Source organism: Myotis yumanensis, unplaced genomic scaffold, assembly GCF_028538775.1.
Source record: "Myotis yumanensis isolate MYYU_CA2020_CCGP unplaced genomic scaffold, mMyoYum1.0.hap1 SCAF_9, whole genome shotgun sequence".
Classification (NCBI taxonomy): Eukaryota; Metazoa; Chordata; class Mammalia; order Chiroptera; family Vespertilionidae; genus Myotis; species Myotis yumanensis.
The window spans coordinates 84,008,314-84,033,814 of NW_027223760.1; the positions used below are offsets into that span (position 1 = coordinate 84,008,314).

The 25,501-nt window shown below is 42.8% G+C and overlaps 1 pseudogene; it reads left to right on the plus strand.

The window, feature by feature from the left end:
* Positions 1-25,501, plus strand: part of LOC139016034 (protein FAM3B-like) — a 133,341-nt pseudogene that overhangs the window by 13,228 nt on the left and 94,612 nt on the right.

The following is a 25,501-nucleotide window of genomic DNA, read 5'->3' on the forward strand; positions in this document are numbered from 1 at the left end:
GGGAAGATTCATAAAGATTTAATATTATTCACTAAGTTTTAATTTCCAGATACTTTAACTTTCAGATCTTAGGCCATTGATTAAGTTAATTAAATAATTTCTGAACTGCCAGGCATTTCCTAAATAAGAAGCAGGTATGAAATATTCATTTCTAAATATAATTCTTTGTGGGCCTTATTTCTTAAAATGCCAATAGGTTAACCAGGTACAAAGTGCCTTTCTACAAGCTGGTGGCTGGGAGCACCCTCCGCTCCTAGAGGCCTCTCTGAGGTCCTTGCTGCCTGGAGCCCTCCTCCAGCCCCGCACTGTCCCTGAGTGCTTCTGTCTCTGATATGCGCCTCCCCCCCAGGTGCATAAGTTGAACCCTACCCCGCAAGGTGATGGTATTTGGAGGTGAGACCTTGAGGAGGTATTCAGGTCATGAGGGTGGAGCCCTCAGAAATGGGATTCGTGTCCTTATAAAAAAGACCCCACAGAGTCCCTCAGCCTTCCTCCGTGCGAGGACACAGTGAGCACGTCACAGGGTGCAGTGCCCGAGCTCTCTGCCTCCATCTCATTCAAGCCTGCGCTGTTCCCGTCGCCTTCAGAGTGCCTAGACCTTGACTCCTGCTGTCCCTCCTGCTCATCAGGGCACCTGCCACAGACAGAGTAGCTGAGCGATAAGCAAAGGGGTAGCCTCCTGGGGAACGTGTGCTAGCTGCCTCCCTCTATGGAGGAGGAAACAAACGCGGTGCTAGCTTTACTCCATGCAGCGTCTGCACTCTCCTCTCTGCCTGCACCTGATTCTATGCACACATCTGGGGTCACGAGCTCATCATGGGGACACTTGGGCACAGAGCCTGTGACTGCTGGATCTCCCTCTTTCTGTAGCACCTCTCTCTTCCCCGGTCTTCCTGGAGCAGGAGCCTGGTGCCTGTGGAGACTCTCAGGAGACCTTGTGAGACAGGGAGCTCAGGCAGATGTGTGAAAACACCACTTTCTGCACATCCAGCTGCATAAGTGAAGGGTGCTGTGACAGGAGACACAGCCCGAGGAGAAAGAGTGCTGGGTGAGCGAGTGCTGGAGGCACCTTCCCCCCAGTAGGAGGAGGGTGGGGAGTGGGCAGAGGGCATAGACTGGCATCTCCACAAGACCAGGCGCTCTTACCAGGAAAGGCAGGAGGTCCTATGTTGGGTAACATAGAGCCAAACCCTGCAATGGATCCATCACCCATTCACACATAAAATAACAACTGTCGAGATGTATGTCTTTACGCTAATGGAAATGACATTTCAAAGACCAGCGTTTTCATATACAAAATATACCAGCCAGAGTTAGTGAGCTGTGATGATTAGTTTATTCGTTTTTTCTTCTGGACCTATTTATCCTTGCCCTTCAGGGGTGCGATCTCTCTAAACCAGACCCCTTTCTGCTGGTACCTTCCCTGTAACTGCCAAGCTCCGTTCCGTCTGCACCTGCCTGTTCACGTTCTAGAGCGTTTTTCACTGAAAATCATTATCTTTTTCTACCGCTGAGTTTTTTAAATAAGTTGCTCTCATCTTATTTAAAACAACTTTTGTTGGATATTTTGAATTTACTGCATCTGCATGTTAGTAACAAAAGTCCTGCCCTTTAGTAGATATTGCATTTTAAAGCCAAAGGCAATTAGGGCAGAGGCGAATTTTCTCTGCTCACGCTCAGAGAGAAGATGGTTTGAACAGAATGTCTTTTGATATATCAGGGTAATATTCGAGGTTTTCTTTATCCTAAAAAAACAATAAAACCTTTTTGGGGAAGGTGATAAAAGTCATCTTGCTTATGAAAACATGTATGTTCACCTTAAAACATTTTTATTGCTTTCGACAACCACAAAATCGCATGCTCCTAAGAGTTAGAGGGGACCCCGAAGACCACTTAGAGCAGCTTCCTGGGGCGGGGGGGAGGGGGTAGCTTCTCCTTTATCACCCAGTGAAGACGCCGCTGCAGCTTCATTTTTACGCTGGACCAAGGAGCACAGGACTGGGAGCCGGCCGTTCTACCCCTTGACAATACTTATTATGTGAAATGTTTTCACTTATATTAGAATCAAATCATGTTTTGAAACTTTTATCACTAGTCCTATTTTAAAACAACAATAGAACCTCTTTTCTTTTTTCCAAATGAATCCTTTATACATTGGAAGGCAAGCATAATAAGCTCATAGATCTTTCTTGTGATTCATATTTGAAATATGTTCTTTCAACATTTTCCCAGTAGCTGTTATTCTTCAGGATCCCAGGCTGGTTGCTGGAAACACAGAGATGAAGGGCATGGTCTTTGCACCCACAGTGTGTCAGGAAAGATGCTCAAAGAGTGGTGAATGTTGCAAAATAGAGAGATATCCCTGCATATATATATATATATATATATATATATATATATATATGAGAATGAGAGATTCGGAGGTTCGGGGGGGGGGGGCATAGAACAGAGTATTAACTTTCATTGTGATTTGGATCAGAAACAAACAGAAGAGCTGCAAAATTGGGAAGCATGTGGAATGGCCTTCCAGGGATGTAAGGCAAAGAATGACCTAGGAGAGGGAAAAGCTCATGCAAAGGCAGGAGACAGTGAGGCCTGTCTTATTGTGCTCGGGAGCATCAAGGAGCTAGTGGAGCTCGGCTACGTGTTAGTCACGGAGAGAGGCAGACACAAAGCTGAATAGTAAGTGGGGCTCAGGTCACAAAGCATCTTTATTCTGCTGTATATAGTTCAGATTTATAGTTAAAAAATGATAATTTTCCTGGGTGGGTAGATAAATTGGGATAGAGAAGGTAAGGCCAGAGCTGCTGTGTAAATCAAGGAAGAGGTCAAGGTGGCTTGACAATGCCAGTGACACTGAGGATGTTGGGAAGTGTAGAGATGGTTTTGAGGGTCTGTCTGTAGGCCACAGTAGTAAAAATAAACAATCAATCACACGGGGAGAGGGACTCATGAGCAAGTAGGAATAAGAAGCAGCACTAATAAATTGAATAAATATATAGATGATAAAACAACTAGTTAACACTCTTGAATAAGTAAAATAGAACTTTCATGTATCTACAAGAAATGTATAATTATGAGCATAACCTAACAGATTTTAAAAAATAACACTAAGTAGAGTATCTGTAAGTGGCAAAAATATAATTGGAATGTAGAAGTTACTATCTGGTATACTAGAAGATTGATACAGCTGCAGAGAGAGTTCATGAACTGGAAGATAGATAGGAGGACGTTACCAGAATGCACCCCATGGGAATACAGAGGTGAGCCATAGAACAAGTAAGAGACTTGAAGGACAAAGTTCAAAAAAAAGTAAAGAAAGAAAATGCATAAGAAAATAATGTCTTCTAGAATTAAAAAAAAGGAAATGTTTAGTATTAGTAACTGATAAGTAGAGAGAAGAATATAATCAGAAATAGTTTTCTTCTACATTCTTTGTACTTGTAGGATTTATGAAGAAAAAAAGACATTTATTTCACTTAGACTTTGGCCCATTAAGCATGCATATTATAAATTCTAGGTAAGCAGTCGGGAATAAGCTTACAGTAAATATAGTGTCAGAAGGAGAAAATTAGCATGCCCAGCCATTTAGTCACACAACTTATATTATTGAACAGAATAGAAGATCTCATTTAGAGTGAGAGAAATTCTCTTCTAGTGATAATTGTATTAAGTTTGTGGAAGAAAGTTTCATATATATATTCAAGGAGAGATAGCCCAACCAGTATGAACTCTTAGAATTTGACAATTTTCTAGATAAGAAACAGGATCTTACACTTCAGAAAGATAAGAATTTGATTCTAGGTGTTGGAGGTTTCATCCAGTAACAGCTATGACCAACAAAGGAAAAGTAGGTATAGTCCAGACATGCAGATAATCCAAGAATAACAGGAGGAATTTTGGATTTTTCCCAAACAGATATTGCCATCTGTTTAAGAAACAAGAAAATTGGGAAATAGAGAAATTAGCCTCCCACCATAGGGCAGTAAGAAATGACATAGGACTAGTCTCCTCTGTTGTCCAGCATCTAAATTAGAGAAACAATGATTAATGCTAAACTTGGAAACAATGCGCATATAGAATTATATGCTCTCCCATTTGTACATGTATCATAACAACTCTATGAAAAATAAACAAGTAAATCAAAACAAGCTCGCTGACTTCAAGCTCAGGATGCTGTTAGTTGCATGAGAACATGGAGAGGCACGCACCTGGTCATTCCCTTTGCACATGCTAAATTTGAAGTGATGTACAATTTAAACATCATTTCCTTCACTTTTTCATGTCCTACTTCTCAACTTCTGTTTAAATCACACTTGTCATCAGATGAATTCTATTTTTGTTTCACTTAGAGAGTTGTACTTCAACTTTCAGCAAACATATAAATATGGTTTAATCAGCAGAGCTCTTGGAAACTAACGCTTTGGTAGATCTCATAAAGCCTTTAACACAGGTTTCAGAAGAGCCAGAGAAAGGTCAGAGGGCAGTGACTTGGTTCATGTCTGCTGTGAAATAACCCTGAGGATTCCAGGATTTCAGTGCCATGCTTGCTGCTGCGCTTTCACTGGGAGGGCGCTGGAGGGGCCCTGTGGGAGGATGGGCCTCCCTGGTTCCACCTGCTCTGTTTTGGTATTTTTTTTTGCTTCTGTGGCATCGCATGGTCAGCAGTGGTGCGTCTATGGGAGAATCCGTGGTCCTCTGCCCAGCCACACACCCAGGGTTAGTTCCTAGGTTCAACTTCTATTAAACAAATGTTAAAGTTCTTTTTGAAGAGTTCTGTCTCCTGGTTGCACCCAGGTTGATACAATGGTCCATAATAATGCTCCTCACCTTAGCCACTCATTAGGGAGGCTTTGTACCTTGCCTTGGATCCAAGCAAGCTTATCTAGCTCCCATCCCTGCACCCCTCTGACCATAGTATTCTGAGCCCCCCGCTGCCTTTGAGGTTGGAATCACCACTAAGCCTTGTATTACGGAGCGTATGTATCCTGGCTCATGTATTATAACTAAGACTTCACCGGAAACATTCCCAAACAAGTGTTCAGACTAATATTTAATCTCTGCTGAGAGTCCCATGTCCAAGTCATTGTTGCCAGTTCCAACCCATTGTCTTTATCTCCAGACTAGATACCTTCACGCCTCCTGAGCTGTCTGAATAGAGGACACGAGGCATGCAGTCCCCGATGTTGTCCTCCTCGTCCCATATGTTTACTTTCTGTCCTCACATATGGAGTTCATTGTCACCAAGTAGCTATCCTTGGAGCAGCAAACCCTCCGTGAGACAGACTAAGGAAACAACACGGGAGATGACCCCTGGGGCAAAGAGCAAATTAATAACAATCTCTGAGTTTCAAATTATGGATTAATTGATTGACATGGGAAGGAGAATGAGACCATTTATTTAGTGCTCTGCTAGTGGTCTGGTCTCTGTAGTCAGCAGGGCTGACCTTGAGGCGAACAATCAGTGGAAAATCGATTGTCAGAGCAAATATATATGAATTCTCCAAAATTCAGTAATAAAACCATAGTGTTGTCTATGGTTACTCAAAGGAACAGTGTGTACAAATATGGACTGATTTAACATTCTTTTCATTCATTTTGCGGAACAAGTCATATTTAGCACAAGTATCTACAGCTGTGACTGTGATTCCCTTGTCTCTAATATTCACTTACATCAGACAGTGGCCTGAACACGGCTCCAAGAGAATGTCAGCATACTCAGCAAGTATTGGAAAGCCGGTGTGCTGCTTTAGGCTCTACGCATGGGTAAAACTGACCAATGTTTGCTCTCCAATTAAAAAGGCATGTTTAACACAGTTTATCACAAAGGTAATATAGGCAGCATCCATTTTGCATTTAGAAAGGTAATGGTTCTTGCATGTGAGGTATAGAAAAAAATAGTAAGAACTTTTTTTAAAAAAACCTTTGTCAGTTCTATAGTCTGCCTGCTGTCTCCTTGTCAGTATTGACAGCCAGATCAACCCACACATCAGTTTGAGAGGAAACGTCTGATCTGGCTCAATGTCTTGCCTGACTCATTACAACAGAAGACCGATCTACTCACAACAGTTAATCCATAATTTATTTGATGTCAATACTTGCATGTTAATAGCCAAAGGACATAAAAAGTCCTTACTAAAGAAAACAAAAAGCAGCTAGTTTAAATCATCTTGTTTTAAAAATAAATTCATTGGGGTGACATTGGTTAATAAGATTATATGTTTCACAGAGCAATGGATCAGAAGTAAACCCACATATATATGGGCAAATAATTTTCAACAAAGGAGCTAAATCATTCTAACACGTTAACATTAGCTATCAACTGAAAATTTTACTAAAGTTACGTTAGCAGTAACACTTCACATGGATAACTTTATGAGAATGTATTCAAAATTGAACATGAAAGAATATAAATTCTATGAATCTTGAAATTACCTTAATAACATAATATGTTAATATAAAATATAATACATGATATAAAGTACATAAAATATAATGCATAAAATATTATTACTGTAATTATGGTAAATATATTTACACATTAAAATATGTATCATGATATACAATACACATAGTATATATTATATTTCATCGTGTGTTTCAGTGCTATTCATCTTACTATGTATTAAAAAAAAAACTTAACATCGATGGATTAAATATTTGGTTTTGTTTGAGCAATGAAATATCTAGGAACTGAATACCGAATTTGTATTTTCAAGAGATTTCTTTATTTAAACAAAATGATTGCAGATTCATGAGAGATTAAGGATACCACAGCTTTCTAAATCAAACCACCTCTGGCTTTATTCCTCATAAGAAAACTGTGAATTGTTCCATTTTACAGGTAAACAAACCTGGGGCACTGTGGTGACTTACTCGAGATCATATAGCGGCAAAGGGACAGAACTGAGACAGTCCCTTAGCCCGGATCCATCATAACAGCGATTTCGCCATCACCCATCTCTGAAGGGATGTGGAAATGGCAGCTACTGTTAGGCTTTGTAGGCCGGTAAAGACATTGTGCATGGACAGAACTGGGTAGAACTTGATGTTGGCATTGGCACTGCAGTCAGATGCCTCCTCATTGTGGAAGATTAAATTTTGAGGCTCAAGCCTACAGTGGGGCTGCCCATTTTACTGAGTGGTGACAGGAAGCTCCAGTTGGATAGAGAATGTCTGACAACTGATTTCAAGCACAATTTTAGACAGATTTCAGCAAGAACTAGAGAATCCCATCCTAGTTGAGCCAGAGAAATCCACCCTTTCCTTCAGCACCACGGCTGGGATTGAGACTGATGTCACCTGTCCGCCACAGCCCACATGTGTGGCACGTGGAACCTGATGTCTTCCATGGCATGTTAGACACAGTGCCCAGACCCTTCATACCATGACAGCCAGGCAGGGCTCAGCCATGGCAGCACCCCATCTCTAAGCTGAATACTAGGTGCCAGTGTTACCCTAGAAAACACTTTCTCCACCCTCAGTGACTGGGAGAAATTCATTAAATATAGGGTATCCCAAAAATGTGTACACACACTTTGAGTAATTATAAAGGCAGTGTTTATTAAAATACATTCCATGTTCAAAATTGAGCTCTCAGCTGCTAAAGTGTGTATACATTTTTTGGGACAGTCTATCTACACTAATAAAAGACAAAGATGCTAATTGACCATACCTTCGCTACGCCCATCAGCCAATCAGAAGAGCAAGCAAATTAACCCAACAAAGATGGCCGTTAAATTTGCATACTGCAGGTGGGGTGGGACAGCACCATCCGCCGCCCGCCCGGCTGCCATCCCGGCCTCCCGTGTGCGACCCGGGGCGGCGGGGCAGGACAGCGTGGCTCCTCTGTCACCCCAGCTTCCTCACCACAGCTGTGGAAACTGACAGCAGGGAGAAGGAAGTCCCACCCCCACAGAATCATCCCGAATCAGCCGTTGGTCACACAACTCTCAGCGGCCTGACAGGCAGGACTCTCATTCACCTGCATCTCAGACCATGACAGTAGAGAGGTGGGACTATGTCCAAAGAAAAACGGTTGATACAATGTAGCTCTGCAGCCTATCGACAGAAAATGTCTGCAGAGCAACATGCGTCTGATCTTGAAAGAAGGCGCCTGCAACAGGATGTATCTGAAGAGCAGCTACTGGAAAAACATCACTCTGAAGCCGAAAAACAGCGGCGTCTTCAACAGAAAATGTCTAAAGACCAACTTGCCTTTGAAGTTGAAAGAAGGTGGTGGCGACGACAGAATATGTCTGGAGAACAGTCATCAACAAGTACTACCAATACCGGTAGGAACTGCCTTCTCAGCGAAAATGGAGTACATGAGGATGCAATTCCAGAACATAGTTGTGGTGGAATGACTGTTAGATGTGAATTTTGCCTATTCCTAAATTTCTCTGATGAAAAACCATCCGATGGGAAAGTTACTCAATGTTGTAGCAAAGGGAAAGTCTGTCCAAATGATATACATTTTCCAGATTACCTGGCATATTTTAAAAGATTAATGACAAATGAAGATTCTGACAGTAAAAATTTCATGGAAAATATTCGATCCATAAATAGTTCTTTTGCTTTTGTTTCCATGGGTGCTAATATTGCATCGCCATCAGGATATGGGCCATACTGTTTTAGAATACACGGACAAGTTTATCACCGTGCTGGAACTTTACACCCTTCGGGTGGTGTTTCTCGGACGTTAGCTCAACTCTATATTTTGGATACAGCTGAAGCTGTCCCGCCCCGCCTGCAGTATGCAAATTTAACGGCCATCTTTGTTGGGTTAATTTGCATGCTCAGAAAGACTCATGATCAACATCAACAACCTCATGCATGAAATAAATGAATTAACAAAACCGTACAAGATGCTACATGAGGTAGAAAAGGAAGCCCAATCTGAAGCAGCAGCAAAAGATATTGCTCCCACAGAGGTAACAATGGCAATTAAATACAATCGTAACAGTGACCGAGGTAGATATAATTGTCCCTGTGTAACCAAAGTTGCTGTCATATTCAGAAATGAAGATGGAGAACCTCCTTTTGAAAGGGACTTGCTCATTCATTGTAAACCAGATCCTAATAATCCAAGTGCCACTAAAATGAAACAAATCAGTATCCTGTTTCCTACATTAGAAGCAATGACATATCCTATTCTTTTTCCACATGGTGAAAAAGGCTGGGGAACAGATATTGCCTTAAGACTCAGAGACAACAGTGTAGTCGACAATAATACTAGACAAAATATAAGGACACGAGTTACACAAATGCAGTATTATGGATTTCATCTCTCTGTGAGGGACACGTTCAATCCTATTTTAAATGCAGGAAAATTAATTCAACAGTTTATTGTGGATTCGTATTCAAAAATGGAGGCCAATCGGATAAATTTCATCAAAGCAAACCAATCTAAGCTGAGAGTTGAAAAATAGAGTGGTTTGGTGGTTTATCTCAAATCTAGATCTGAAAATGACAATGTGCCGATTGGTAAAATGATAATACTTCCATCATCTTTTGAGGGTAGTCCCAGAAATATGCAGCAGCGATATCAGGATGCTGTGGCAATTGTAACAAAGTATGGCAATCCTGATTTATTTCTAACCATGACATGCAACCCCAAATGGGCAGATATTACAAACAATTTACAACGCTGGCAAAAAGTTGAAAACAGACCTGACTTAGAAGCCAGAGTTTTTAATATTAAGCTGAATGCTCTTTTAAATGATATATGTAAATTCCATTTATTTGGCAAAGTAATAGCTAAGATTCATGTCATTGAATTTCAGAAACTCGGACTGCCTCACGCTCACATATTATTGATATTAGATAATGAGTCCAAATTACGTTCCGAAGATGACATTGACCATATAGTTAAGGCAGAAATTCCACATGAGGACCAGCATCCTTGACTTTTTCAAATTGTAAAATCAAATATGGTACATTGACCATGTGGAATGCAAAATCCAAATAGTCCATGTATGGAAAATGGAAAATGTTCAAAGGGATATCCAAAAGAATTTCAAAATACGACCATTGGAAATATTGATGGATATCCCAAATACAAACGAAGATCTGGTAGCACCATTTCTGTTGGAAATAAAATTGTCGATAATACTTGGATTGTCCCTCATAACCCGTATTTGTGCCTCAAATATAACTGTCATATAAATGTTGAAGTCTGTGCGTCAATTAGAAGTGTCAAATATCTATTTAAATACATCTATAAAGGGCATGATTGTGCAAATTTCTGAAAAAAATATTATCAATCATGATGGAGTACAGGACTTTACTGACTCCAGGTATGTGAGCACTCCTGAGGCTGTTTGGAGACTTTTTGGAATGCGAATGCATGACCAATCTCATGCAATCACAAGATTAGCTATTCATTTGCCAAATGATCAGAATTTATATTTTCATGCAGGTGATTTTGCTGAAGTTTTAGGTAGGGCTAAAAGGCATAACTCGACTTTTATGGCTTGGTTCTTATTGAATAGAGAAGACTCTGATGCACATAATTAATTATTATTATTGGGAGATTCCACGGCATTATCTAATCTAATAAAAGACAAACATGCAAATTGACCATACCTTCGCTGTGCCTTAAGCCATGCCCACCAGCCAATCAGAGCGACTATATGCTAATTAACTCAACCAAGATGGCGGCCGTCAGCCATGGAGCTGAAGTGAGCAGGAGGCTTGGTTGCTCCAGTGATGGAGGAAGCCAAGCTTCCCGGCCGGCTCTGAGCTCCACTGAAGGCAACAAAGTTTCAATTATAGAAGATAAATAAACCCCAGATACCTGCTTTCAGCCGGCTGTGGCCACGGAGCTGGAGCGAGCAGGAGCCAGCTCTGAGCTCCACTGAAGGCAACAAAGTTTCAATTATAGAAGGTAAATAAATCCCAGAATAAAAAGAATAAAAGGAGAGGCTGGGAGCTTCCGTCACTGGGGGCCTTGACCAGCCTGAAAACGGCCCTCAGCCCCTCACCCAGACTGGCCAGGCACCCCAGTGGGGACTCCCCACCCTAAAGAGGGTGTGGCCAGCCTGAAAACAGCCATCAGTCCCTCACCCAGGCTGGCCAAACCTCCATGGGGTGAGGGTCCCCACTGGGGGGGGCTTGACCAGCCTGCAAACAGCCATCAGCCCCTCACCCAGGCTGGCCAGGCACCCCAGTGGGGACCCCCACCCTGAAGGGGGTGTGACCAGCTGCAAACAGCCATCAGCCCCTCACCCAGGCTGGCCAGGCACCCCAGCGGGACCCCCACCCTGATCCGTGATATCCTTCAGGGCAAACCAGCCAGCCCCCACCCATGCACCAGGCCTCTATCCTATATAATAAAAGGGTAATATGCAAACTGACCCTAACAGCAGAAAGACTGGGAATGACTGGTCACTATGACACACACTGACCACCAGGGGGCAGACGCTAAATGCAGGAGCTGCCCCCTGGTGGTCAGTGAGCTCCCAGAGGGGGAGCTCTGCTCAGCCACAAGCCAGGCTGACGGCTGCCAGTGCAGCGGTGGTGGTAGGAGCCTCTCCCGCCTTCTCAGCAGCGCTAAGGATGTCCGACTACAGCTTAGGCCTGCTCCCTGCTGGCAGGTGGACATCCCCTAAGGGCTCCCAGGCTGCCAGAGTGATGTCTGACTGCTAGCTTAGGCCCAATTCCCCAGGGAGTGGGCCTAAACCAGCAGGTGGTCATCCCCCAAGGGGTCCAGGCCAGGCCAGGCTGAGGGACCCCCCCCCCCCCCCCGAGTGCACAAATTTTTGTGCTCTGGGCCTCTAGTGTGTTTAATAATTCTTTGTGGACAAAACGCTGAAAGGGTGGGAATAAAGTATTAGGTAGACTGTTCACTGTGAGCTTTAGAAAACCAGAACGATATTACCTTAGACTTTTGCTTCTGCATATAAAAGGTGCTGTAAGTTTTGAAGATCTGCGAACTGTAGGAGGTGTAACTTATGATACATTTCATGAAGCTGCTAAACACCAAGGATTATTACTTGATGACACTATCTGGAAAGATACGATTGACGATGCAATCATCCTTAACATGCCCAAACAACTACGGCAACTTTTTGCATATATATGTGTGTTTGGATGTCCTTCTGCTGCAGACAAATTATGGGATGAGAATAAATCTCATTTTATTGAAGATTTCTGTTGGAAATTACACCGAAGAGAAGGTGCCTGTGTAAACTGTCAATGCATGCCCTTAATGAAATTCAGGAGGTATTCACATTGTATGGAATGAAATGTTCACATTTCAAACTTAGGACTATCCTTTATTAATGAATGCAAATACATGTGATCAGTTGTACGAGCAACAATGAGCAGAGGTTTTCATAAATTCTCTGAATGATGAACAGTTGGCAGCCATTCAGACTATAACTTCAGCCATTGAAGATCAAACTGTACACCCCAAATGCTTTTTCTTGGATGGTCCAGGTGGTAGTGGAAAAACATATCTGTATAAAGTTTTAACATACTATATTAGAGATCGTGGTGGTATTGTTTTACCCACAGCGTCTACAGGAATTGCTGCAAATTTACTTCTTGGTGGATGAACCTTTCATTCCCAATATAAATTATCAATTCCATTAAATGAAACTTCAATTTCTAGACTCGATATAAAGAGCGAAGTTGCTAAAATCATTAAAAAGGCCCAACTTCTTCTTATTGATGAATGCACCATGGCATCCAGTCATGCTATAAACGCCATAGATAGATTACTAAGAGAAATTATGAATTTGAATGTTGCATTTGGTGGGAAAGTTCTCCTTCTTGGAGGGGATTTTCTACAATGTCTCAGTATTGTACTGCATGCTATGCGATTGGCCATAGTACAAACAAGTTTAAAGTACTGTGATGTTTGGGGATGTTTCAGAAAGTTGTCTTTTAAAACAAATATGAGATCAGAGGATTCTGCTTATAGTGAATGGTTAGTAAAACTTGGGGATGGCAAACTTGATAGCAGTTTTCATTTAGGAATGGATATTATTGAAATCCCCCATGAAATGATTTGTAACAGATCTATTATTGAAGCCAACTTTGGAAATTGTATATCTGTAGACAATATTAAAAATATATCTAAATGTGCAATTCTTTGTCCAAAAAATGAGCATGTTCAAAAATTAAATGAAGAAATTTTTAATATACTTGATGGAGAGTTTCACACATATTTGAGTGATGATTCCGTTGACTCAACAGATGATGCTGAAAAGGAAAATTTTCCCATTGAATTTCTTAATAGTATTACTCCTTCGGGAATGCCGTGACATAAATTAAAATTGAAAGTGGGTGTAATCATCATGCTATTGAAAAATCTCAATTGTAAATGCGTCTTTGTAATGGTACCAGATTTATTATCAAAAGATTACTACCTAACATTATCGAAGCTGAAGTATTAACCGGATCTGCAGAGGGAGAGGTTGTTCTGATTCCAAGAATTGATTTGTCCCATCTGACACTGGTCTCCCATTTAAATTAATTCGATGACAGTTTCCCATGATGCCAGCATTTGCAATGACTATTAATAAATCACAAGGACAAACTCTAGACAGAGTAGGAATATTTCTACCTGAACCCGTTTTCTCACATGGTCAGTTATATGTTGCTTTCTCTCGAGTTCAAAGAGCATGTGACGTTAAAGTTAAAGTTGTAAATACTTTATCCCAAGGGAAATTAGTTAAGCACTCTGAAAGTGTTTTTACTCTTAATGTGGTATACAGGGAGATATTAGAATAAGTTTAATCACTTTATCAGTCATTATTTGCATCAGTGTTGTTTTTATATCATGAGTTTGTTGTTATATCATTTTATTGTTTATTAATAAAATTATGTATTATTTTCATATACATTGTACTCATTTCCTTTTATCTCTCACACTTTTATTATAGAAAAAGGGCAAATAGCAATATTAAAATATTTCCTCTAATTAATTCCCTTTCAATGTGCATGAATTTCATGCACCAGGCCACTAGTATTATATAATTCTATTATGACTATTAAAGCAGAATGTTAGAATGCACTGAGCAGAATCCACAGTTGCTGATTTGGTGCAGGCAGACTGGTGTGTATACACAGGACATTACACCCCTTTCTCACCACCCCTGGGAGCTTAGTCATTCTTAATACCCTGAGGTCTGCATCACATCCTGAGTGAAAAGACCTCTGTAGGTCAGGCCATCTTTAGATATTCGGGCCATGACATATCGCTGGGGATTTTGGTCCCTGGAGTGAACAAAGCTAGTTTGGAAAATTCTCCTTTAAAAGTTCAGGCTCATTGCTCCCTGGGTCGGCTTAGTCATCATTTGTATTTGGTGCCAGGATGGGTCACGACCTGATTGTCTCTTCTTCTGAGTCATAGTCGAAATCTGCTCCCAGCCTCTGAAATAACTTTGAAGATCAAAGGCATTTCTGACATATTATTTGGGTCATCTTTTATTTCTCTGGCAGGTTACAAATCCCTGCTCCTCCGATTTCTGGGGACAGGAAGTATAATTCCCTGAGTCTACTCTAAGTAGACTGTGAAGCATGCATGTGGCAGGCAGTTGACCATGTTCGCAGCATTTTCTGTAATATTTCAGATGTATATCAATTGGTTGTGTAACGACAGGAAGGGGACTGGCTATGTGAGGAACAGGACAATTTCCTCCATGCCCCCGCTGGGAGTTATCGCCCAGCCTGGTGTCATTCATTTCTATCACTTAAAGTTCCAATCATCACTTGAAAATAGATGCCATGATAATTGTTACTTTAAAATGATCGATTCCAATCACTTCCCCCAATAAGGTCCCAAGCCTGGGGACATTTTGGTTTTTGTTCTTTAATGTCCATTATTTTATTTGAACCCTCTCCCAAGTTTCCATGAATACATGTGTGTACCTGAGGACCATCGAGCTAGACTGGACGGGCGAGAGCCCTCGGAACAGGCAGTGCTGGGTGCAGGCTCCTGTGAACACGAACAAGTCCGTGGCTGGGAGATGAGGACAGAATCTGTGCACTCAGAGTGGAGGTGCTGTGAGTACGACAGGATCTATTGCCACATCCACACTTGTTGCTTCTGTCAAAGAAAAAATTTCCTCTGGAACCACATGATCTTCCATTTCTTACAGAAAATTCAACTTCCTCTTATGGGACCACTGACATGTGGTTCGTCATTGACCAGAATGGCATCCTAAGTTACCTGACTGCATTGGCTTTAGCTGAAAATGTCAATTGCCTGTGACAAGTGTGCCATCGTCATGTACGACATGAATAATGAGGACACTTGGTGTCGGTTATATGGGAACTATTGGGAATCTTCTCGATTTTTCTATAAAACTAAAACTCCTTTAAAAAGACAATTATTGCAAAATCAATGAGAAAAATCACCATAGAGAATGTTGAGAGATCTGACTGAATAATACTGGAAGCAAGAGTGTTTCGAGCACATAAAAAATGGAATTAAAATATACATAACTGGGGGAAAAGTCATTGACAAAAATGGTACCATTTTGTTTTAAAATTATCAGAGTTTTAAATTATTATGAGATTACAGAGATATCTATGTAAATTGGGACAAAATGTCTGATAATAAATATTAATATGTAAATTAAAAGTTTTAATCACATGTGTGCATTTACCTAAGTAATTCTACTTTAAATTGTGTGATAAAAAATTTGATATGCTGTCATTGTTCCATGTTGAAAGTTCTTCATTGAAGCATTAGTTAAAATGATCAAATCTTAGAAGACCATCTAACAAGAAAATTTTTAGGAAATTCTGCTAAATCTATATGATATAGTATTGTCTATTAAATAGCCTGAAAATATCTTAATGACGAAGGAAAATGCTTATGATCCAAACTGGTTAGGATCGGAGTTGTATGTACCAAGTAACCTCAAATATGTAAAATCGAAAGCAAGGAAATCCTATATAATAAAAGAGAAACATGTAAATTGGCCATCCCTTCGCTATGCTCACCAGCCAATCAGGGTGAATATGCAAATTAACTTGGGTGGAGAGCAGAAGCGGGAGAGCTGGAAGCTTGGGGGAATGTGCCTCTCTCAGTCGCTCCCTTGGGAGGACGTGGCTCCCTCTGTCGCCATGCGGAGAGTAGAGTAGGAGAGCCAGAGGCTTGAGGGGCCATGGCTCCCTCGGTCGCTCCCAGTGCAAGGAGCACCAGGAATTCTTGGAATAGTAATTCTGATGGCAGCCCCAGGACCAGAAGCAGAAGCCCAGAGCGCGGGGAGCACCAGGAATGCTGGGAATCGTAGTTCTGGTGGCAGACGGATCTCCTAGACACTAGAGCAGCAGTTCTCAACCTGTGGATCTCGAACCCCTTTGGCGGTCGAACGACCCTTTCACAGGGGTCGCCTAAGACCATCCTGCATATCAGATATTTACATTACGATTCATAACAGTAGCAACATTACAGTTATGCAGTAGCAACGAAAATAATTTTATGGTTGGGTCACAACATGAGGAACTGTATTTAAAGGGCCAGAAGGTTGAGAACCACTGCACTAGAGCAAAGTGAGCCTGGAGGAAGTTACTGTTGCAGTGTGGGATGGAGGGAAAGCAAAGATGAGAGACATAAGTAAAATCAGTGTCTAAGAAAAATTAAAGGGAAGATATCCTAAAACTTCCAGGAAATCTCCACCAATGAAGCAAAGAAAAAAAAAATACCTCTATTATTCTGTGAGCATCAAACCAAACTCGGTTGGGGATCTCAGACAATTCGTTCATATGATTGCAAAGACAGGCAGAAACTCCCGGATTGGAGAGGTCTCCCCTGAGGGCTCCCAGATTGGAGAGGGTGCAGGTCGGGCTGAGGGACACCCCCCCCCCCCCCCGCCCTGCCCCGTGCACGAATCTTCGTGCACCGGGCCCCTAGTATTTATTATATTAGAATGGGTTCTCTTGAGATGTTTGGATTATGAGTAATAGTTTTCTTATTTATAATATTTTTATTTGCCACTAATTATTATGCACTATTTTGCAATGAGAAAAAATGAAATGGAGATACTTATTCTGCTCTGAATGAGTTGAAATATAGCCACAGGCCACCCTTTATTATAGCTGTTATAAAATCTATTGTAATATCTATCTTTATTACAGCTATGAAATCTATTATAATAGATATTGTCAATAAAATTTGCAGCAGAACCTTTATCTTAAGATGACTTATTTTCTTTCTGAAAGTTCAGATATCCTTCCAGAATGCAGAATTAATTGCAAATTGCAATGCCCCCCTCGGGTCAGTGGAATCAGAGCTCTGAAGGAAGTATTGATTTCTCTCTGTATCTTTTCTCCCAGGATTATCCTTTTATCTCTTTTAACCATAGTTTTCTTGTATCCCGAGAGCCTGAGTACCTGTATTCCCAAACCCACAAACTCTAGAGCAGTAGTTCTCAACCTGTGGGTCGTGACCCCTTTGGGGGTCAAATGACCCTTTCACAGGGGTCGCCTAAGACCATCAGAAAACACATACATAATTACATATTGTTTTTGTGATTAATCACTATGCTTTAATTATGTTTAATTTGTAACAATGAAATTGGGGGTCACAACATGAGGAACTATATTAAAGGGTCGCAGCATTAGGAAGGTTGAGAACCACTGCTCTAGAGTCAGCCGTGTATCTGGGGAGGAAATATGTGTTAAAAAATAGCAAAGACCATATTGATGATACCATGAGATTGGAAAAGTGTTGAAAGATTAGAGAGGAAGGTGAGCGTTGACCTGGTCCTTCAAGGAAAATATGATTGGGAAGTTAGTTGGAGGGAAAGTGAGTATGAGGGATGAGTTTATTCCATTTTTTAGGATAGTCAAGTCTTGGGTGTTCATTTTTTCCACAACAAATTTTCAGAACATCCTGCACACAAGGCAGCCTGCTGGGCACTGGGGTTACAGTAACAAGTCAGATGTATACCTGCCCTCGGACAACCGGAGCTTTGGTGAGTCAGAGAGACAAAAAATCTATATGGTGATAAACAGAAACATGAAAGAAGTTGAAGAAAGTTAGAGTCTGGATGTTGTAAGTTAAAGAACAAGAGGAGAGGGAAGGACTTGAAAATCAAAGAGAAAGAACAATGGAGGCAAACTTCCCTGGGAAAGGAATGGGCGGTGCAAGCGGCTGGAGGTTTAACTTTCCCTGCAGGGCAGGGCAGGGCAGCAAAGCCTGGTCAGAGCATTTGCCCATTTTTGTGCTGTTGGCCAACTTAAAATACCCGTGCGGTTCCCCGGCAGGTGGCGTTGGGAGAGACCCCGTGGCAGCACACACCTTGCGTAGCATCTCCACCCACAGGTGCCCCCGAGCACAGATAATTTAGAGCTGATGGCTGCCAAGCATGGACTACTATTGCTGTTCATTGATTTAAGTGTAAGTTTATAAAACAACTTTAACGATGAGCCGATGACAAGACTTTGAAAATTTAGTGATCAGCTCTTCAACAGAACACGGACACGTTCACGTGGGTTTGAGTCCATTGCAAAGGGAAGAAAGGAAAGAGCGTTCGGGATATAGAACAGGATGTCTGGCAAGACTCGAGCTGACGACCTTGAATTCCAATCTCAGGAAAGGAGACCTCATTCTGCCGTGCTCAGGAGCCCCTGGGATCAGCAGTGACATAGATGCTGAAACCGGGCTATTCCTCTGGTGGATTCAAATGGGCAGCGTCGGACGGAGCACGGGGAGCCAACCCGGAAACTCCGTCCCGCAGCAGGAAGGAGACACAGACCTGGAGAAGCAGAGTGGGGACAGGGTGACACACAGGAGAAGCCCTGGGAACCACTGCTCTGTGCTCCGCAGTGAGCCTGTGACATCAAGAAACATGGGAGTAAAATACAGGCTCCAAGGGTGGAAGCTGGCAGCTACGCAGAGAAAAGGCTGAAATCGGAAAGAGAACATTCACGGGGTATTTCCTGTTTCTTTTCTTTTCGGTTCCTCTTCCGATAGGTCCAGTCTGCTTGTCTGAATGCTGTTAGCTAGTAATAAAGAAATGGCCGCTGACCTTCATCAGGTCGCGCAGCTCAGCTGGGCGATTTTCAATATGGTTTCTAACTCAGGGTTTATATGAAAGAGTGTAGGTGTGTGATTTTATTAAAAGGTGGTTTTCTGACTTTAGGAAAGTAAGCGTGAACCCTGTTTGCTCTGGGTGGTTCTGTAAATGTTCTCTATCCCAAATTCGGAAGAGATTTCCAGTTCTCAGCCTGGGGTGGGAGCTGTAATTAAAATGCAAATGTGTTAGCTTCATATAATCGCTGGAAGAAATCTTAAGGATCAATCTCATTGAAGAATTTCATTTCACAGATGAGAAACCTGAGTCTGAGAGCTTAGTGACCTTTGACAAATGGCGATGGCCCGTCTCGCAGGGGGCTGTAAATGGGACCAGGCAGGCCCACGTGCAGGGCGGGCGCAGGTGGGACCTCAGGTGGCCGCCGGCATCAAGAATCCAGCTCCGGCCTGTCCATGGTGCAGGTGACCCGCTGGTGGTTGTTATTGATGATAGTGTTGCTTTGAAAAGAAATATCTCTGAAAACGTGATTTTTGTTATATTTCTGAACTGAATTTGATCCAGAGAGGACCTCATCTCATTTTATGAACTAAATGGCAGCCTAACTTGCAATGCACTTCAGCATTCTGGAGCCCCATTACCTGTGAATGAGGAAAACAATCGCCTTTTGTGAGCTGAAATGCTGGTTACATCGGGTCACACGCACCCAGTGCTGGTCCTGTGCCTCACACGCTGACTCACCCTCCAGGTGCTGATAGATCAAACGGGATTGCACTGTTATGGCTCCCTGATTAGGGCAGAGTGGACGGCACTGATTCTAAATTAGAGCTGCCTACTCAGCAAAGCCCAGGGTTATTTGAAAACTTACAAATCATCAAATCTGAAACCCAAGTTTTATAAATGGAGAATAGATTCAGTTGCATCATCTATGCGTTCATCCAAATAAAGGAAATGTTATTTATTTAGAATTTAATTAAATTCCAAAAATCTTGTTGCCCTTCTATGCCTGCCTGGCTCTAGGTCCAATGCTAAGATATCCCGATAAGAAGAAATGGTCTTTTCATCAAGAATATCTCATCCACAGTGGGGAATGGGAAGCCAACAAGCCCTGCCTGGTCACTCATGTCTGGGAAGGCACACCTGAGTCAGCCGGGGGCTTCCTGGCGCGCAGGAGGTTGGACGGACTTCTCCCAGAGCAGCAGGACTGAGTCGGGCGATGAAGGGGGCAAGGGTGGGTGTGGCCATAGGGATGAACACACAGACCATGTGGCTTAATGAGAACATGGTTTATGACGGAGAGGTGGTCTAGGAGACACAGGCTGTTTGATGAAAGTTCACTGGTTTTGTTTCTGTTGGTCATGCTTATGCAAGGTTGGCTTAATCTCAAAACGGTAGGAAGCCATCCAAGATTTTAATGAGGAGAGGAGTCTGATTCCGTAGTTACCTTGTTACCTAGAGCAGTGGTCAGCAAACTGCGGCTCGCGAGCCACATGCGGCTCTTTGGCCCCTTGAGTGTAGCTCTTCCACAAAATGCTGACTTCTGCGCATGGGCCACGAAGTTTCAATTACACTGTACATGCCCGTGGTATTTTGTGGAAGAGCCACATTCAAGGGGCCAAAGAGCTCCATGTGGCTCTTGAGCCGCAGTTTGCCGACCATGGCCCTAGAGCACTACAGGGGAGTCTGGAGACTGAAGGCCCATTTGCGGATCTGTGACCACCCAGGCCTGACCAAGACCTGTCCCATGGGGAGGCATACAATAAGTTAGCCAATATGTAATACTGCCTGATTCTGAGTTAAAAACTAACATTAACCAAAATTCCTCCTTTTCCTAAAATTGTCACTTATGAAGGGGTGAGGGATACTGTCATTCTCCTGATTTGTGATATTTGTCTTCCTACTAGTGGGAGCCCAGTGGAAAGTTCACTTTCCCAGGGCTCACAGCCTCTCCGGGGACAGGCGTCTACTCTGATGCATGGTGTTTGACTTCCTGCCAGCCAGGAGATTGACTGAGAAGATCTACAGCTCCGTGCGACTGAAGGGGCAGAATTTACCCTCTGGGCCTCTCTGTGTCAGAGCAGCCCCGGAACCTGCATTCAGAAGACCCAGCTCAGACAGAACACCACAGCCTTGTGGGTTTCCTGCCCTGTGGGTGCTCTTCAAATTAGGGCTCAGGCCCAACACTCTGTAGCCTTGAGCTCTCCAAGAGGTCTTAGAGATGGCCCGAGTGTTTGTGGACAGTGAATACTGTAAATACAGTCCGTCCTATCCAATGTCTAACAGTGGGTGGTAATGATGGGGAGGCTAAGATCTCTCCCTTCTTAAAGAACGACACTGGTTAGCGCTCCGGATTTTTGCTTACTAGGTATTTTTTTCTGTGCAACCTTCCTGGTTCCTGCTGTTTGCTAGTTTTTCTTCTTTCCACCTGCAGATTTCCTTCTCAGAGAGTGATGACTGTGAAAAACAACTCGGTAGCATTTCCCCCCAGGGAGAGTTCAGCACACAGGAAACAGGCTTCTCTTTCAATTCCTGATACTTGTCTGAGGACATGGCAGAGAGAGTTTAAAAAGTAACAGAAACTTTCCCAGGAAAGATGACTAGACCCTGCCGTCCTGGAGAAGCACTAGACAGAGGGTCAGCTCGCTTGTGTGGACTTGGCAGGAGCTCAGGAAAGGGCATGCACAGGGCATACCTGGAGCTCCCCACTCTGTGGATGGGCAGGGTCAGGAGGGAGACTGGGAGGAGCTAGACCAGGTCGCTGGGAGGGCAGTGAGCTTCTAGGGAAACTGTTTAGTCACGCTAATGGGTTTCTTCCACAGAAGGTAAGTCCTCCAGGTCACGTTGACCTAGGGGAAGGGAGCTACAAATGTGGTGGAATCTAGGCTACTTGGTACAAAGGCTCATCATGGCGTTTTGGTTACCAGATGTTATAAAAGCAAAGTTAAAAACCAGAATATCATGCTAAGAGAAATAAGGTGGAAAGAGTCAGAACCACATGATTTCATCCACGTGGGATATAAAACAGAAAGCAACAAACCAGAAACAGACTCATAGACATAGACAACAGTCTGGTGGTTACCAGAGGGAGAGGGGTAGTGAGAGGTAAAGAGGGCCAAATATCTGGTGGCAGATGATTGGGTGGTGAACGCACAATACAATATACAGATGATGTATCATAGAGCTGTACACTTGAAGCTGTATAATCTCATTAACCAATGTTACCCTCATACATTTAATAAAATTTTAAAAAAGAAGCAGGCAGCAGTAGGTATGGAAGCCATGAAGTAAATTGAGCCGGTGTCACTTTCCCAGCCCTTCACCTCTTCAGTGGACGATAATTGCTTCCTTCCACTCAATTTCCTTCTTCATGACTCAGCATAACCAACATGTGCTGCCGGTTTAGAATGTTTCCGTAGTTTTTCATCAGGCTTAACAATGATAAAAAGTCCTTTTCATGGTCCTCAAGACCTTCCATCTCTGGCCCATGCCCAGGAGTAAAATGGGCATAAATCTCATGTCTGTGATGGAGCCTTAGCCAAGGTGGTCAACACGTTTTCATTGAGAAGATGAGACTGTGGCTGGTCTTGCTAGTTGACCCAAATTTTGAGAGGAAGGGTCAGAAATGACCATTAGAAGGACTCAGCACCTGAAAATCTGGACCTTACGCTGTGCCTGGAGCAGAGAAGAGGGTTAAGGAGAATTGATTATGTAGAGTAATCTGCGGTGCCTTTTGAGAGTTGGTTTGGCTATGGAGTTTGGGCTTTTTGGTACTAAAATGTAAGTGAAGAGCGTGAGCTGTATGATTACACTAGAGGCTCTGGTACACAAGATTCGTGCACTGGGTGAGGGGGAGGGAGAGAGTCCTTCAGCCTGGCCTTCACTCTCTCGCAGTCCCGGAGCCCTCCTCAGGCCTAAGCTGGCAGTGGGACATCCTTAGCGCTGCCTCAAAAGCGGGAGAGGCTCCCGCCACCGCATCTGCGCTCACCAGCCGTGAGTCCAGCTCAGAGCTTCTCTGGCTGAGCGGTGTTCCCCCTGTGGGAGCACACTGACCACCAGGGGGCAGCTCCTGCATTGAGCATCTGCCCCCTGGGGGTGAGTGTGCATCATAGCGACTGGTTGTTCCGCTGTTTGGTCAATTTGCATATTAGCTTTTTATTATATAGGATTATACAGGGAGCAGTATAAGGGATAGATAAAGCAAAAGTTAATGGAACCTGAGATATTTGGGAGTTTATTGAAAATGTCCCAAGAACTAGAGATAACTCATTTGCATTCTAAAGCCCTTGTATCAGCTCTTAACAAGGTGGCATGGGGAATAACTTAATTAACTATAAAACGGAAATGTTTCTTCCCAGGTTTGTGAAAGTACATTGGAAACCAATGAGTGTGAACGTGTTTTATAAACTGTCAAGAATCATTAGTAACAACGTGGTGATATTCTTTCATTTAGTCCATCAAACTAGTAGGTTCTTGAGCCTTTTTTCTAGATGTTCCAATTTTTCTTTAAAGGATTAAAACTCTGTCAGCTACTTTCTAACATTTTTTCATAAGCAACAGCTGGTTTGATGTGCCTTCATAACCTGTATTTATTACTTGTCTCTGCAGAAGGGCAGAGTAAATATTCTTACTCTCTGGGTGACACGCCTGTTTTTCACCTTTAGAACACATTTATGATGAGGCTTGCTTAGAATGATTTCTTGCATGCCAAGTTTTTATTAAGAAATCCCAAGTACCTGGAAATTCTCAGCATAAAACACAGCTTTTGTTTTGGCTTATTAGCGTGAATACAGTGTGCCCTTTTAGCCTGCTTCCTCCTGTGGTCTGTCAAGCAATTCCCTTACAGATTTCACTCCAAGTCCTGACCTTGACTTCCCTAAGAGACTGCAGGGAAATCACTCCACATTTTTGCCTGAAGCCAATTTACTCATTATATTTAGCAAAGGCCACTCACTGACCATGGACCTCTCCATCCTCCTCCTCCATGATCAGATTCCAGACTCCATGCTACCTGGGGGCCATTCACGTTATTGACTTTGGTGGGTGAATGTCAATCAACTTGAGTTCATCTGGCTCTCTTGACACTCCCTCTCCACATAACTCACCAACATTATGTTATTCCTTTCTTTAAAGTTGCTTCATAAGCTTCATAACTTTTTTCCTTGCATGTCACCCTCTGAGTTTTGCAGGCATTTATAATTTATTGAAGAGTGACTCACCTTAGTATATATCATCACTGCCTTCAAGTGGTGACAGAGACTTTGACACTGAGTCTTCATAGCAACTCGGAGAAAAATGTATTAGTTACCCCTATTCCATCGGTCAGCAATAGTAATTTCTAGAAAGAGAAAGTTAAGGAAGTTGCCGCGAGTTCAGAATTCTGACTAGCAGAAGAGGTAGCTTTCCATAAACCACAAGAGAAAATGAACTTCTTGTTTTACTTTTCATCTCACATTTTATTCTAAAATATGTTTGATTTAATTTTTAGTGAGAGGAGAGGTCAGTGTCATGGTATATCCAGGTAGATCTCAGGTTTGAGAATCACTCAGACTTGCAGATGTGGGGACGGCAGACCCAGCTCAATCTTCTGACCTCTGCAGGAACGCTATATACCAAGAGGACAGTCTATTCATCCTGCTTCTCGTTGATCATCCCCAGTTTGGGGACATGAATTATCTTCATAAACTGTCTCTTCCCAGATTGAACAGCTGTTACTTTGTGCTTTTCTCAGATTTGACAAAAGAACACAGGTGCTTTTTTCGGTTATGTGGTGGCCCTTCAGTATTTTGAAGTCCTCACTGTCTTTCAGGGGTGATCGCCTAACAACTCCTTCTGGGTTAGACGACTTAGATAATCAGTTGACGAGCTCAGCATTCAGACAGACGGAGGGTGCACATCCTAAGGCTGAGTGGAGCCTGGGTCTCCAGGTCAGCTCACGCGTTCTCATCAGGCAGCATCATGAAAAGTCTTTCCAAAAGGAACCTTCGTTCTGTGGCGGAAGGTCATGTCCACTCACTAAGTTAAGATGATCATGACAGTAGCCTGTGGTTCCTCAACAACGTATTGCTGGAGAGCTGCCCTGTGGAGGGAATGAGGGCATCTTAGAGCCAGTAGAGGGTTTTCCACCCACACTTTTCATTTTGAAAAGCACAGAGGACTCGCACGCCCTTGCTGAGAAGAGCAGCGAGCGGGCCAGGAAGTTCGTCTCTGTGACAGGTGTTTTCACGTGGCTCCAGGTACAGAGACCGGAGGGATGAATCGGCCTTTACATGTCACGGAGGTACACCATTTGGTCAGTCCTCTGATCTAGGGAAAATCACAAATTCTTTTGTTACTTGCATAGCACACGCTGCGTTGTCATTCATGGACATGAGAGCACACCTTCTACACGAGTGAGTGTGCACAAATATATCCAGACAACATCTAGAGAAATATATCCAGACAATATTCTCCATAAATCCACGAGAGATCCACTTTCTGGAAGCTTCTTCCTCTCTGACTCCAAATAG